Genomic DNA, 16,222 nt, shown 5'->3' with positions numbered 1-16,222 from the left:
CTTCTTATAGATGAAGAGAAGTAGAGTCTTAAAGTTTTGCCAGCTAAGGTAGCATAACTGGGAATGAATCAGGTCTTTCCAACTCCCATATGCACCATCTAAACCCCTGCCCACTGTCCCTGGAAGGGCATTGAGAATCTACAGCTTAAACTAGCATATTAACAAAAAAGGGTAAATTTCAACTGGATTCAGGTGTTTTCCCAGGTCAGGGCTATGGAGAGCACAAAAAAGAATTGCCAGTAGGGCACTGCATATACTCAGCAAATATTTATTACCTGTCTCCCACAGGTGGTCACGTATTTAAGTCTGGTGATTCTGCAGTGAACAAAAGACCAAAATTGCTGCCATGATGGAGCTTGTTGTGATGGATATTCTCATGAGGATTTGCAAACCCAGACCAGACTAGATTGGGGAAGAATGGGAGTCCTGCAAAAGCAGACACCCTCTGTAACAGGAATCTTACATTCACCCCTGACTTCATTAGGTAATCAGACCTTCTGATCTGACTTCTGTTCTCAATTTACAACATTCTCTCTGTTATCTCCCTCCAATGGGAATGGAGCTGAGTAATTTGTATCCTTTAATCTTTCTCCTTTGATCTTTTGAATCCTTCTAGACCAGTTAAACCCCACATTTTGGACCCCTATTGTTCTTCCTTACACTCCCCTGCTTACCTATGATGAATCCCTTTGGAGAGCCCATTTTCAAGCAGGCTTGATGCTCTCTCCGGAAATTGAGTTTTTTTAGTGTGTCTTCATCATGAAATTAAATGTAATTTTTGATACAATCAGACCCTTGCACCACCCATATACACCCCTAATGTCCCACCCTTCATCCATTCATTTAGTCATTTATTCATTCATTCAATAATAGTGTTCTTAGAGACTAATATAACTGTTGCTGGAAATAGTCATTCTTTTTATACTCAAACGCTCTACTTTTGACTGACACTTTAAGCTGGCTCCAGCTCTTTTAATACCACCATCTCTTTATTTTTATACTTGCGTTGTCTAAAGTGATAGTTGTGTCTCTTTAAGACAGCAATCTAATCTGAGAATTTTAATGTGGACTAAATTCTGTTTACGTTTGATAGGATCATGATGAGTAATATGTTTGGACTGGTTTCTACTTCTTTATCTTTGTGTTTTTTTGTTTTTGTTTTTTCATTTTTCCTGCCTTCTGTTGAAATGGTTATGCTTTCTTCCCTCCCCCCCCCTTACAATGGTATGTAATTACATGCAAGGTTTAAAGTTACCATTAGTTCTTTCACATACATACTTGATTTTAAAAATTCAAAATTAATCTGTTTCTCTGTACTGCTCCCAAATATAATGCTCTTTGGATTTTTGACAGTGAATCCCACTCCTTCAGGCTTTCATGTTATTTTTGTCTGCTATTTTAGACATAAAAACTTGTTTTTATGCCCCTGAAAGTAGTCATTATTATTTTTTGTCATAAATATTTATTTAGATTTAACCACATGTTTATCATGTACTTTGGTCACCATTGCTTCTCTCATCCTCTTTTTTTCTTTTGGACACAGTTTTATTCTTCCTGAAGTACAATCATTAGAAATTTTTTTTAGTGGTGATCTATTAATTGTAAAGATTTTCAAATGTTCTTGGACTGAAAATATCATTGTCAATCCTGCATAAGTTAGATGAGTTTAAACTTATTTGAGAAGTCGGCTGGTAGTGAAATTTATATTCCTTTGTAGGTGATCTTTCTCCACTCTCTAGTTGCTTTAAAAAGATTTGTGCTTTGTCCATAGTCTATGCATTTACCTCTAAGTGTCTAGGTAAGATTTGTTTTTATTTATATTGTCTATGTCTTGCTTTGTGTTTTCAATCTAAATACAGTGAATTTTTTCAAGTGTGGACATTTCTGAGCCATTATCTCTTTGCATATTTTCTTTTTCTTTTTTTTTTTCAATTATCTCTTTGCATACTGTCTTTCTTCCATCATCTCTACTAGCTTCTTTGGGAATTTTCATTAGATTTATATTAGACCTCATTCTGTTCTTCATATTTTTCAACTGCTGTTATCTTCCTTCACTTTCTGAACTGCAGCTTGTTTAGCCTCAATGCTAAAAGCCTGATATATATATTTTATCACTTTTGGCCAGGTGGGAAAATGCAGATGTCTCCACTGCAGACAGAAGCCAATCAATGAAGAAATAGGACTTTAGGGTTGTGCTGTAGCTACTGAAGGAAAGAGAATGTGCTGGGTGATGATGCCCTACAGGATGATGGCAAAAATTCCCAGTTTCAGAAGTGAGCAAGAAGAAAATTTTTGGCAGGGGTGGAAGCACAAAGCATGTGTTGAGAGGGTGAGAATTTGTCTGGTACCCTAGGGACACAAGCTTATCCCCTGAGTAGGTCCTGTTTTGGAAAATCTGAATGGCTCATTCTTCCTCAACCCCAAGATGGCTTTATTCCCACTCTTTCTCTTCTTGGGCTGGGCAGGGATCTAAGACTCCTCCCTAAGTCTTGCTTGATAGGGTCCTTGTTCAAATGTAGAGAAATAATAGAAGGCAAAGATGTAAAAAATAATTTTGGCAATTCCTCCAGGAATCAAAATTACCCACAAAGTTGGGAGGGGGTGCAGAAAAAGAAGGAAAAGGAGAGTGAAAATGTAGAAAAGGGCCAGAATGTATGCATCTAGGCTCCACTGGGCAAGTTGCTTACCTCTCAGGGTGGTTCTGAGGTTAAAGTTGTATGCAACTGATGAATCACTGAATTCTACCTCTGAAACTACTAATTGGTATATGTTAATTAAATTGAATTTAAATAGAAACTTTTTTTAAAAAGCAATTAATGTCACCAAACAATTGAACAAAATGATTAAAGTAATGGCTACCTCAGAGTAAGCACTCTATACCCCATGAAGACAATAGGTCTGGAAGGAGATAGATAAAATAATAAATAAGCGCTTTTATTAATTGATTGATTGATTGCCCCATTCTCTCTTGATGGATAAAATCATCCTTCTTAAAGGTCTTCATAGTCATTCCATTCCTCAGGCCGGGAGGAGGAAAAAGGACAAATTAGATTGAGGAGAGTAGGACCCACGTATCAAACTCCAGGAGATTCAAGGCTTAAGAATCCTCAAATGCTCACAATTGATGTCCCTTCTATGAGTAGTTAATATTTACTTCTCAGAGAACATGGCACATTTAATAAAGTTTTCCTGAGATTAAACCTCTATTTTCCAAAGCAAATAACAAAACTAAAAAATTTCAGAGAAGAGGTACAGATGAATTAAGATCTGAAACAGAGAAGACTATGTCTTTCTTTCATCACTATATTCCAGAACCCAGCAAAATGCTTGACATAGTTGTCATTCATCTAATCCTCAAATATTTTGAGTGTCTACTGTGTGTCACACATTGTACAAAATGCTGGAAATAAACAGAAGATGGCCAGGTTCCGCCCTCATGAAGCTTACATTCTGGTAAGGAGATCATTCTATAAAAATGTAAACAAATAATACATTTTGTAAGGAGCAAGAGTTAGGGAGTCTTAGGAAAAAGAAAGATAAGACATAGATTTGGGGATTAGAGAAGTCATTTTAGGCTCCCAGCTATCTTCATGATCTGTGCTCTAGGCTCTCTTTGCCCAAGCACACTTCTTGCAGAATTTCCTAGGAAGTGTTAGAATTGAAAAGAGAAAGACATATATCATATGACCTCACTGATATGAGGAATTCTTAATCTCAGGAAACAAACTGAGGGTTGCTGGAGTGGGGGAGGGGTGGGATGGGGTGGCTGGGTGATAGACATTGGGGAGGGTATGTGCTATGGTGAACGCTGTGAATCGTGCAAGACTGTTGAATCACAGGTCTGTATCTCTGAAACAAATAATACATTATATGTTAAAAAAAAAAAAAGAAGGGGGAAACCCGAAGGGGAGATGAACCATGAGAGACAATGGACTCTGAAAAACAAACTGAGGGTTCTAGAGGGGAGAGGGGTGGGAGGATGGGTTAGCCTGGGGATGGGTAATAAAGAGGGCACGTTCTGCATGGAGCACTGGGTGTTATGCACAAACAATGAATCATGGAACACTACATCAAAAACTAATGATGTAATGTATGGTGATTAACATAACAATAAAAAATTTAAAAAACCCATTTTAACTAGAAAAAAAAAGAAAAGAAAAGACATGCAAATAGCCTAGTAGGTAAGGATTTAAGGGAACAAGAGGAATGCAAAAACTAAGTCTCTACCAGGCTGAGAAATAGCCTAACCATATCAGAGGTAGTAAATTGATGGTAAAACTCATAGTGCTGTTTCAAAAGTAAAGATAGAGCCCAAGTGTCCATTGACTGATGAATGGATAAAGAAGAGGTGGTATGTATTTACAATGGAATATTACTCAGCCTTAAAAAATGAAATTTTGCCATTTGCAATGACATGGATGGAGCTAGAGTGTATTATGCTAAGTGAAATAAGTCAGAGAAAAACAAATACCATTCCTGTGTGGAATTTAAGAAAGAAAACAGATAAACATATGGGAAGGGGAAAAAGAGGAAAAGGAGGAAAACAAACCATAAGAGACTCTTAACGATAGAGAATAAACTGAGGGTTGTTGGAGGGAGGTGGGTGGGGGATGGGCTAGTGAATGATGGGTATTAAGGCAGGCACTTGTGATGAGCATTGGGTGTTGTATGTAAGTGATGAATCACTGAATTCTACTCTAGAAACCTATATTGCTCTGTATGTTAACTAAGTAAAATTGAAAAAAAAAGTAAAGATCAACTTAACACATGTTCTTGAGTTGTTTCTGCAGGATTTAAATCCCTTTGAGCGCTCAAACACAGGACTATGTGCAGACTAAGAATTGATGATGCTGACTCTTGCTGGCCCTTGTGACTTCAATCAACTAGGACCTTGACTCTGGTCAACTTTTATCCCAATTCTATACTGACCTCTCCTTTGCCAAGCCCTTCATGAATATGCATGTACCTTTAGCTTAAAACTTCCCCAGCTCTAGACTTCATCAAGATAAAAAGCTTTTGCACAGAAAAGGAAATAGTTGACAAAACCAAAAGACAACCTACAAAATGAAGAAGATATTTGCAAATGTATTCTCAAGTAAAGGGCTAGTATCCAAGATCTATAAAGAACTTATCAAACTCAACACCCAAAAAACAAATAATCCAGTCAAGAAATGGGCAGAAGACATGAACAGACATTTCGCCAAAGAAGACACACAAATGGTCAACAGACACATGAAAAAAATGCCCCACATCACTTGTCATCAGGGAAATACAAATCAAAACCATAATGAGATACCACCTCACACCAGTCAGAATGGCTAAAATTAACAAGTCAGTAAACAACAAATGTTGGCGAGGATGTGGAGAAAGGGGAACCCTCTTACACAGTTGGTGGGAATGCAAGCTGGTATAGTAATTCTGGAAAACAGTATGAAGGTTCCTCAAAAACCTAAAAATAGAGCTACCCTACAACCCAGCAATTGCACTACTAAGTATTTATCCAAAGGATGCAAACATAGTGATCCAAAGGGGCACATGTACCCCAATGTTTATAGCAGGAATGCCCACAATAGCAAACTATGGAAAGAGCTGAGATGTCCACTGACAGATGAATGGATAAAGAAGATGTGGTATGTATATAAAAAATGGAATATTACTCAGCCATCAAAAAAACCCAAAATCTCACCATTTGCAATGACATGGATGGAACTAGAGGGTATTATGCTAAGCAAAATAACTGAATCAGAGAAAAAATTATGTGATTTCACTTATATGTGGAATTTAAGAAACAAAACAGAGGATCATAGGGGAAGGGAGGGAAAAATAAAATACAATGAAATCAGAGAGGGAAGCAAGCCATAAGAGACTCTTAACTATAGGAAAAAAACTGATGAGGGTTACTGAAGGGTAGTTGGGTGGGGGCGTGGGGCAACTGGGTGATGGGCATTAAGGAGGGCACTTGATGTAATGAGCACTGGGTGTTATATGAGGAATCACCAAACTCTACCTCTGAAACTATTAATATACTATATGTTAATTAATTGAATTTAAATTAAACAATAAAGTACTCACAAGGATGGGGAAAACAACAACAACAACAACAACAACAAAAACCTTCCCCAGTTCTGTTGTTCAGGGTGATACTGCTTTGGGCAATATCCCCAGTGTTCTCCTTTACTTGTTGCAAGTAAAATCCTTCCTTTTCCTATTCTTCGGTTGGCAAATCCAGTTTTGGGTAACAATTTCAGAGAGTTATGTGTTATGAAGGAAGTAAAGCAGAGGGAGGGAAAAGAGATTGCTGAGCCAGTGGATGAAATTTAGAAAGGGTGGTCAAGGAAGGCCTCTCTGAGAAGGTAACTTAGAATGCAGACAATTGGTTGAATAACTGTAGGGATTAATGTAATCTTTTTCCTTTCTCTCATTTATGAAAAAGATGAATGGGCTTCCATCAACCAAAATTTGGGGGACAACAAAATACTTTAGGAAAACCTTAAATCATGTTTAAAGATGACCCTGAATGACTGAATGACTCAAAATTTTCAAGTCCAAACAGTTTACTGAAAATTTTTCTTAAAGGACACGGGATAGTTTATGGGAAGAGAAAATTCCGAGATCCTATTGTGTCATCCCAGCTGCTGGAAATATCCTTTTCTCAGGGAGGGAGGGAGAAGTGATTAAGAGACAGGGAGAATAGGGCACCTGGGTGGCTCAGTTGGTTAAGCGACTGCTTTCGGCTCAGGTCATGATCCTGGAGTCCCGGGATCGAGTCCCACATTGGGCTCCCAGCTCAGCGGGGAGTCGGCTTCTCCCTCTGACCCTCTTCCCTCTCGTGCTCTCTATCTCTCATTCTCTCTCTCAAATAAATAAATAAAATCTTTAAAAAAATAAAGGGAGAATAGAGTGGGAAAGTCTAATATACTTCTAGTTGGAGATCTGAAGGAGAGAGACCAAGTATAATTGAGCAGTATTTTAAACATAATACCTAATAATTTTCCAGAATGGATTAATTCAATACTTAGATTCTGGAAACCTATGAAGTCCCAAGAGACGATAGGGGAAAAAATCCTCATGTAGGTGCATTGTGAACATCAAAGTGCTCATTGGCTTTTACCTAGTCGCATGCCATACTTAACTGCAAGTAATGAAAAGAAATATAGTCTAAATAGCGGATTAAAATGGGTACAGTTTTTTTTTGCTAGTTTTCCCATCAAGAGGAGGAGGCAGTAAGAGACAGATGAGATTTCTTGTTTGTACTTACGGACTCCATTCTGTCTTGGCAGGTTCCAGTTTATCCTCGATTTTCCCTGTTTCACACCCAGCCTTCTTTCCCGACTGCCAGCCCTACTGAACTGCAGGGACTTGAAACCCACCATTAGAAGCACAGGTAAAAGCAGCCTTCCCCATACCCCACAATCAAGTCTAATATCTGTAATAGATCTCTCATTCTGTATCATTCATACCATTCTTCCTTCTTAATAAAACTCTAATTGACAGTCTGTTTTGGTTGACCATGGGCCTGGGTAAAATTTTGGAGTTTTGTTACTGTACCAGAAGATGTGAATAGCTTTTAGGGGTTAACAATTGGTTGCAATATCCAAGGAAGAAAACTATAAAGAGTTTTCATAGTCTCCACTCATTGCACCTTACTCATTTATGCTATTTTTTCTGGCCTTTGTAGGCATAGAAATGTTTAAATGTAAGCAAATTAATGTAAAATGTAACAGCTCAGGGGTGCCTGGGTGGCTCAGTCAGTTAAGCATCCGACTCTTGGTTTCGGCTCAGGTCATGATCTCAGGGTCTTAAAATCAAGCCTGAGTCGGGCTCGCACTCAGTTCGGAATCTGCTTAAGTTTCTCTCTCCCTCCCTCTTTGCCCCTCCCCACCTCTCTCAAATAAATAAATAAATAAGTCCTTTAAAAAACGTAACAGCTTGGCAGACATGGTAAGATCAAAATGGCATGGTCAGCTGAATTATGCTAAAGGCTCCAGATTTCTTTTTAAATTATCCTCAACATATCTCTCTTTCTTAAAGCCTACTTTGACTCCATAAGCAATCTGCCTTCAGTATAAATGCACTACACGGATGCATAATTTTCACCATTTCCACTATTACCAAAAATCACCAATATTTCTTGAATGGAGGATGGTAATAGTCGTAGAATCCATTTCCTTCTGTCTGCTTTTGCTCCTTTACATTCCTTTCTTTTTTCTCCCACATAAGACCCAGGGCCATCTTTTAAAAACATAAACTGAAATGTATTTTTCTTCCACTCTTCAGTTGTTTTCCAAAGTCCAAAGAATGAAAGTCAAACACCAGGGCTTGTAAGGCCGTGCATGATCTGGCCCTTTTCTACTTCTCATATCATCCTTTGCCAATTTCTCCCACCACTCTCCAACTTGTTGGCCTTAAGTTTTCTAGAATTCTTCAAGGTCCTTTTAAAACCAGAACGTTTGCTCACACTGGAATGTTTTTTTCTCCTCCAATATCTTCTAATGAATTTATAATAATTCTTCAGGTTTCAGTTCAAATGCTTCACCACAGAAGCCTTTCCTGATGGGTTTCTCTGTTATATGCACTCAAATATATGACCCTAAACTTTCCTTTCTCAGCGCATAATGGAAAACAACTGTTTTGTTTATTTGTGTCTGTGTGTATATACTTTCCAAACACAAAACATACATTTTTTTCTAAATGACTTATATCTGTGGAGTGTGTCTATGTGTTTTTGTTTTCCCACAAAATTAGTATCATAGTTCCTATTAAATTTTATAGGCCATTTTGTTCACTTTAATATCAAATATGAGAAATTTTGCTGTATTTTGAAGTTAATTGCTCATCAGTCTAGCTCCAACTTTCCACTCTCTAACCTCTCTAAGGCAAAGGAAATACAAGCCATCTGTACACATCATCTCCATCTCTACCACAGAACACTCAGAGCAAACAGAATTAAGCATGAGAATTACCATCTTATTGAAAAGAGGCACAATGCATTATCTTTTTACCATGATATCATGTAGCTGATATCATGAATCTAAAAACTGCACCTGTCCCAGAATAAAATGCAAAGGTAGAAAATGGCATTTTCATTGATGTCGTGGAACATCGTCAATCAGATAACCATGAATCATCATAGATCCCAATGAATCACCATGCAACCACTAGTAATGGGTTACCATGGACCATCAACATAAATCATTATGGAATCACCATGAAATTACTTTGGATCATCATGGGTCACAATGAGGAGATCCAGGAATCATCATATCCACCACTGAGCAATAGCTTTTATATAAAAATGCCTGAGAAGATCAGGAAATGGGGGGGGCGAATGTCTCTTCCAACCTCAAATTTATTCTCCTCCCTTTCCTTCCTCTCAACATACAAACTAACGTTGCCCATAGGCAGGGATAATGTCTTGTTCATCTTCTAATGCCTATCATATATTATAGGCCTGCCAATACATATTTTTTGGAGGGAGAAAGAATATTAGGAATGGAGATATTCAGAAGTGTCAGTCTTGAAATCCTGGAACCATCATGGGTTCTTGAGCAGAGGAGAGATGAAATGGAAGAGGCATTGGGTCATTAGTATGTCTCACTAAGATTTTTAGGAATGGACTGGGTTGAGGTTCCTCAACATGAGGTGTGGTGTTGTGAAGATTAGGTCACTGTGTGTGGTAAGGGAGTGATTTTCTTTGTTGGTTGGAGACAAGGGTGGAATGGTGATCAGGGATGGGTAAATAGGCAGTTTTTTAGATCCAGAATGGAAGACACCATAATACCCAAAGAGGCATAAAGGCTAAAATCTTTGTATATAATATTGAGTCAGTTTCACTCTTGTATACCTCAACTAAAGATTTAAACCCTTTATCACGGGCCCTTAAAAATCTCTAATTTTTTTGTAATGCCCCTGTACACACCCAGAGTCCCAGCCTCTCCCACTACCTCTCCAAATGCTTTCTACCTACAAAGAGAGGCAGAAGAATGTAGTAGTTAAAATCTCTGGACTCAAGTAGATCCAATCACCTCCTTGTTGAGTGATTCTGAACAAGTCATATCAACTAGTTAAGGCTCAAATAAAACTAGGATAATAACGGCCTCAGAGTAATCTACCTTCATTCATTGAACAAATATTTATAGAGCACCTGCTATTTGCTAAACACTGTTCTAGGCAGTGGGAATACATCAATGTATAAAATACACGAAGACTTTGTCCTTTTGAAACTTATGTTCTAGTGGAGAGCTGGAGTGAAAGTAGACAAACAAGGCAGAACTTATAGCAGTAAAGTAAGAAGCATAGAACCTAGCCCACAGAAGTCCCCAGGAGTTATGTGTAAGCATTTTTATTCAAGGCTACTGCTCCACCTCCAAAAATCTTTCTCAGGTAATACCAGCCTCATTCTCATTTATTTAAATTTGGATATTGTTTAGAGAAAACCTCAGGATGCTAAATACATGCAAGTTTACTACCTTATCCCAAATGGTCTCATGAAACTATGCCCGGTGTTTAAATCCAAAGATGCTTACTTGAGCAAGTTCCAGAACTTCTCTGAAATGTAGCTTCTTTTGCTTTCAATAGAAAAAATATATATTACTAATAAACTCTGTAAGTATTCTTCCTTTTAACTACTTAGTTTCTTTTTTCTATTCTCTTTTTTTTTTCTTTGAAAATCTTGTTTACTTTATTGTTCTTTTCAAAGAACTATTTTTTTTTGGTTGGTTGATCTCTATTGTTTCTTTGTTTTTGCTTTATCAGTTTCTCCTTATCTCTACCATGACTTCTTACTATTTCTTTGAGCTTATTTTGCTGTTCTTTAAATCTTAGGTTGGTCATCTGGATGTAGAACCTTCCTTATTTTCTATGATATATGTTTAAGGCTAAATCTTTAGCTTGGGTACCACTGTAACCTCATTCCACACATTTTGCTTTCAGTATAGATCAACGTTCTAAATATAAGTGTCTTGTATTTTCCATTGTGGCTTTTTCTTTAATCTATGACTTAAAGAAGTATGGTTTTACTTTCCGAATATATGAGTTTTTTGGGAGGAGAAAGAAAAGTTTTTTTCCCCTTCTTAATTTATAACATTACAGTCAGGGAATGAGATCAGTGTGATATGTTTTCTTTGGTATTTGTTGAGCTTACTTTTTTGGCTTGGTTTATAGATAATTATTATAAATGTTACATTGTTACATGCATGTTTGAAATCAAAGTGCACTGCTAGGTATTTACCCAAAGGATACAAAAATACTGATTTGAAGGGACACATGCACCCCAATGTTTATAGCAGCATCATCAACAATAGCCAAATTATGCAAAGAGCCCAAACGTCCATCAACTAATGAATAGATAAAGAAGTTGTGATACACGCGCGCGTGCACACACACACACACACACACACAAACACCACAAAATGGAATATTACTCAGCCATAAAAAATAATAAAATCTTGCCATTTGCAATGACATGGTTGGAGCTAGAGTGTATCATGCTAAGTGAAATAAGTCAGAGAAAGACAAGTACCATATGATTTCACTCATATGTGGATTTTAAGAAACAAAACAGATGAACATAGAGGGAAAAAGAGAGAGGCGAACCAAAGACTCTTAACTATAGAGAACAAAGTGAGGGTTGATGGAGGGAGGTGGGGAGGATGGGTTAAATGGGTGATGGGTATTAAGGAAGGCACTAGTTGTGATGAGCATTGGGTGTTATATGTAAGTGGTGAATCACTAAATTCTACCCCTCAAATTAATATTACACTATATGTTAACTAACTAGAATTTAAATGAAAACCTGAAACAAGTGTTTTTCTTATTATTTGGATGCAGAATTACATATGAAGTTTGTTCATTGTAGTACTCAAAACTTTTATATCCTGATTATTTTGTCTGTTTGATCTATCAGTTTCTTAGAGAGTTATAATAAAGTCTCTTAGTATATTGGTGGATATTTTTGTTTCTCCTTTTAATTCTGTCAATTTTTGTTTTACATATTTTGACTCTTTGTTTAGAGGCTCATACTTTGTAGAAATTGGTAAAAATAATTTGTCCTCCGACTCCCTTTCTCTCTCTCCAAGTCTCTCAGTCCACCCGTGGACTTATATTCCACAAGAGGAGCTTTCACTATTTCTCTGCATGTCCCCCTCAACCCTCACCCCAATTTTTCTCTAATTCATACTTGGTCTCTGAGAGTGTCTCACCTAAGATTTGAGCATTTTTCCACAGGAGAGCAAAAGAGGGATATATAGTCCGATGGTAAGAGGAACCAAGGTGTGGCCGAGAAAGGTGAGGGAGAGACATGGAGAGTGTAGTTGAAAGGAGTGAGATGTACTCTGACCTGAATCAGGTCAAGAGGGAAGGAGGTAAGATGGGAGGTCCGGGGACCAAAGGAGGGCAGACAATTCCTGGCTGTGTTATAAGTAGTACTTAGACAGAGAAAATGATGTATAATTTCAAAATTTATTTATTTATTTATTTTTAATTCCAGTATAATTAACATACAATGCTATATTAGTTTCAGGTGTACAATATAGTGATTCAACAATTCTATACATTACTCAGTGCTTACCATGATAAGTATACTCTTAATCCCCTTCACCTAGTTTACCCATCCCTGCCCCCACCCACCTCACCTCTGGAAATGCAGATAAAAAATTGCTCCTGTCCATGACTTCTCATTAGATTCCAAACCCTGTACCAGTGTCTAGAAGTGTGTATCCTTGCACTACCCCCACTTTGCTGATGAAGTCGACAAGGCTCAAAGAGCTGAAGTGAGTTGAAATTAGTTCTGCCTACCTTGACATCACAGTAACAAATTTTAAAAATGGAAGTAGTAAAAGATAAGAATCAGAGATGATTAAATAAGAAAAAGTTTGTGGGGCGGTGAGAGGAGGGATGGGGATAGCAAATATTCAAACAGTGTTAACCATAAAAGAAAAGAGGTACAAATCAGAAAATGTAAACATCTTGAGTATGGTCTCAGCTGCTGACTAGCTGCATTCTCATGGGGGAAGCCTTAGAGCACAATTTTGGAACATTGGCAGAGCTCTGGCCCTGGCAGGAAGCAGGGTGGAGGTGTACAGGGCACACTTGGACAGCTCCCATTTGCCCCAGGGCAATTCCTCAGAGAAAGGCGCAGCTTTGAGTTATCCAGGCAACTGGGGATTGGGTAATTTACCTAGTTAAAGGGATCTGGGTAGGGCAATGACAATATACACTATACATGTCTGTTTGTACAAAGTAATTAAAAGAGTGTGGTGAGTCTTCTACTTCTGGGAAGATGAAGTAGATTTATTTTTCCCTATTCTCTCTGCTAACTAAAACAAAAGCTCTGAATATTACATATAAACAATCATAAGAGGATTCTGTAAGGTGGAGAGAAGGCAGATCAGCTAAGGACCTGGGTCCTCCCAAAATTCACTATTGTGAATTTCTGGTTTTGTTTTGTTCTGCCTTATATGTCCGAAAGTGGACACTAGAAAAGCCAGCGACTCCAACATCCAATAGGCACAGACCAAACAAATGCCCCCCTCCCCCAAGTCTGCTCTCCTGTTGAAGGACCAGAAAAGGGGCAGCCAAGCAAGACAGACGTTTAGACAAAATGCACTCTACAAAGAAACTACAGCTCCACCTTTACCCTAGCAAGCAAAGGCTGAGTGAAAAGCCTAGATTTCCACTTTTGCCACACCATAAAAATGTATACCCTCCCTAGCTTCTTTGCACCTGGGAGGCATCATAGAAGGCTGGGAGGAGACCAGGACTTCCATCCCTGTAGGGTAGTTATAAGCACGTCTCCTCCCACACAGTGTCAGTTGAGACCAAGTGGGGAGCCTGGAGTTTGAAGCCTACCCAGGGTTAATGCGGTGTTCCTCCCCCTCCTTGCTGGGGTGGTATCAGATGAGACTTAGTAAAGACTTTCATGACTTCTCAATAGTAGCAATCCCTCTTCCAACCCCCCTCAATGGAGGTGTCAGTGGAGGCCACGTGGGGAGCAGTAATGATGTGTCCCTCCCCTTATCCAGGATGGAATTAACAAAGGCCCACTGGGGAACCCAATCTTTGATTCCCACCCAGTTGTAATGAGTCCCTTTCCACCCTTCTCCATGCCCCTTACCCCAGTGTCATGGGAGGCTGAGTGGAAAACCTGGACTTCCACCCCCACCGGACAGTAATAAGGTGGTTTCCCCTCCATCCACCAGACTGGTGTCAGAGGAGACCTTCTAAAATACAAGATTTAAATAAAATCCTGAGTCTTTTTTTAAAAGATTTTATTTATTTATTTGACAGAGAGAGACACAGCAAGAGAGGGAACATAAGCAGGGGGAGTGGGAGAGGGAGAAGCAGGGTTCCTGCTGAGCAGGGAGCCTGATGCAGGGCTCAATCCCAGGACCCTGGGATCATGACCTGAGCTGAAGGCAGACACTTAATGACTGAGACACCCAGGTGCCCAAGATCCTGAGTCTTATAACACAATGAACAAAATGTCCAAGTTTTAAGTGAAAATCATGTCTTACCAAGAACCAGGGAGAACTCATACTAAGTGAGACAATCAACAAATGCCAACATTGAGATGACACAGGTGTCAAATTATCTGACGAGAATTTTGAAGCAGCCATCATAAAAACTCTTCAACAAGCAATTACAAATACTCTTGAAACAAATGGAAAAAATATAAAGTTTCAGGAAAGAAATAGGAAGACTAAAAAAAGAAATAAAGATATAAAGAAGAACTAAATGAAAAATTTAGAACAAAAAAATACAATCAAAAGGAAGAAAACTCAATAGATAGGCCCACTAGCAAAATGGAGAGGACAGAGGGAAGACTTGGTGAACTTAAACAATGAAAGCTATGCAATTTCAACAACAAAGGGAAAATAGCCTGGGAAAAAAATGAACAGAACCTTATGGACCTGTGGGACAAGAAGAGATCTAACATTTGTGTCATCTGATTCCCAGAAGCAGAGAGTTGGAGAGAGGGCTGAAAAGTATTTAAAAAATGACTAAAAATATCCAGCATTTGGCAAAAATCTACATAAAAACCATAAATCTACAGGTTGAAAAGTGAACAAAACTCAAATGGATTAAACCCAAAGAAATTCAGGCAAATACATATCATAGTCAGTCTTCTAAAAACCAAAGACAGATTTGATCTTGAAAGTAGAAATGACACATTATTGAAGGGGGGTTGAAGACATTCACAGATGAAGGAAAACTAAGAGAATTTGTTACTGGCAGACCTACCCTAAAAGAATGGTTAAAGGAAGTTCTTGAAACAAGAAGGAAATGAAAAAAGAAGGACTCTAGGAAGACCAAGAAGTCAGAAAGAACACAGAGATAAAAATATGGGTAAGCACAATACATTTCCTTCTCTTGAGTTTTGTTTGATGGTTGAAGCAAAAATTATATTACTCTTTAGTGTGGTTCTCAGTGAATATAGAGAAAATATTTAACAATTATATTATAAATGGGGAAGGGTAAAGGAACATAAAGGGGATAAAGCTTCCACAATTCACTCAAAATGTCAATACCAGTTGACTTTGATAAGATATATCTATAACATACTATACATTAAGAAATTATATAAAGTGTGTAATTATAATTAATAATTATATATTATAAAATTATATCTTTATATATAATATAAATGTACAATATTACAATACAATATGATAAAGTAATTTCAGATGTAATTATATTAGGTTGAAAATAAAAGGATGATAAAGATAAAATGCAAACATTAATCAAAAGAAAGCTGGAGTGTCTATCTTAATATTAGACAGATTACAGAGCAAAGCAAATTACCAAGGACAGAGAAGGACATCACATAAAGATAAAAGGGTCAGTCTACTAAGAACTAGTCATGCTAAATGTGTATGTACCAGACAACAAATACATGAAGCAAAAACTGATAGAACTGAAAGGAAAAATAGACAAAACAACAATTTTATTTGGAGACTTTAACACCTCTCCACGAGTAATTGATAGAATTAGATAAGATGATTAACTCCCTCAAAAAACTGCAGTAAAGATTTAGAGAAGGAATGCCTGAGAAGCCTTCAACTGTCACCAGCAGGATATGCTGTGTCAATCATAATAGTCATGATCTCTGATTCTATGGAGCTTATGTCTATGGGGGAAGACAGGTTATTACAGAGTCATGCTCAAGCATAGGATTAATAAGAAAATTCAGGGTCCTATTGGAGTCAGAAAAGGCTTCTTTTTG

The sequence above is a fragment of the Eumetopias jubatus genome, unplaced genomic scaffold (assembly GCF_037043125.1).
Source record: "Eumetopias jubatus isolate StellerSeaLion01/CBP00866 unplaced genomic scaffold, mEumJub1_p1.0 scaffold_1, whole genome shotgun sequence".
Lineage (NCBI taxonomy): Eukaryota > Metazoa > Chordata > Mammalia > Carnivora > Otariidae > Eumetopias > Eumetopias jubatus.
This window is presented reverse-complemented; position numbering follows the sequence as displayed.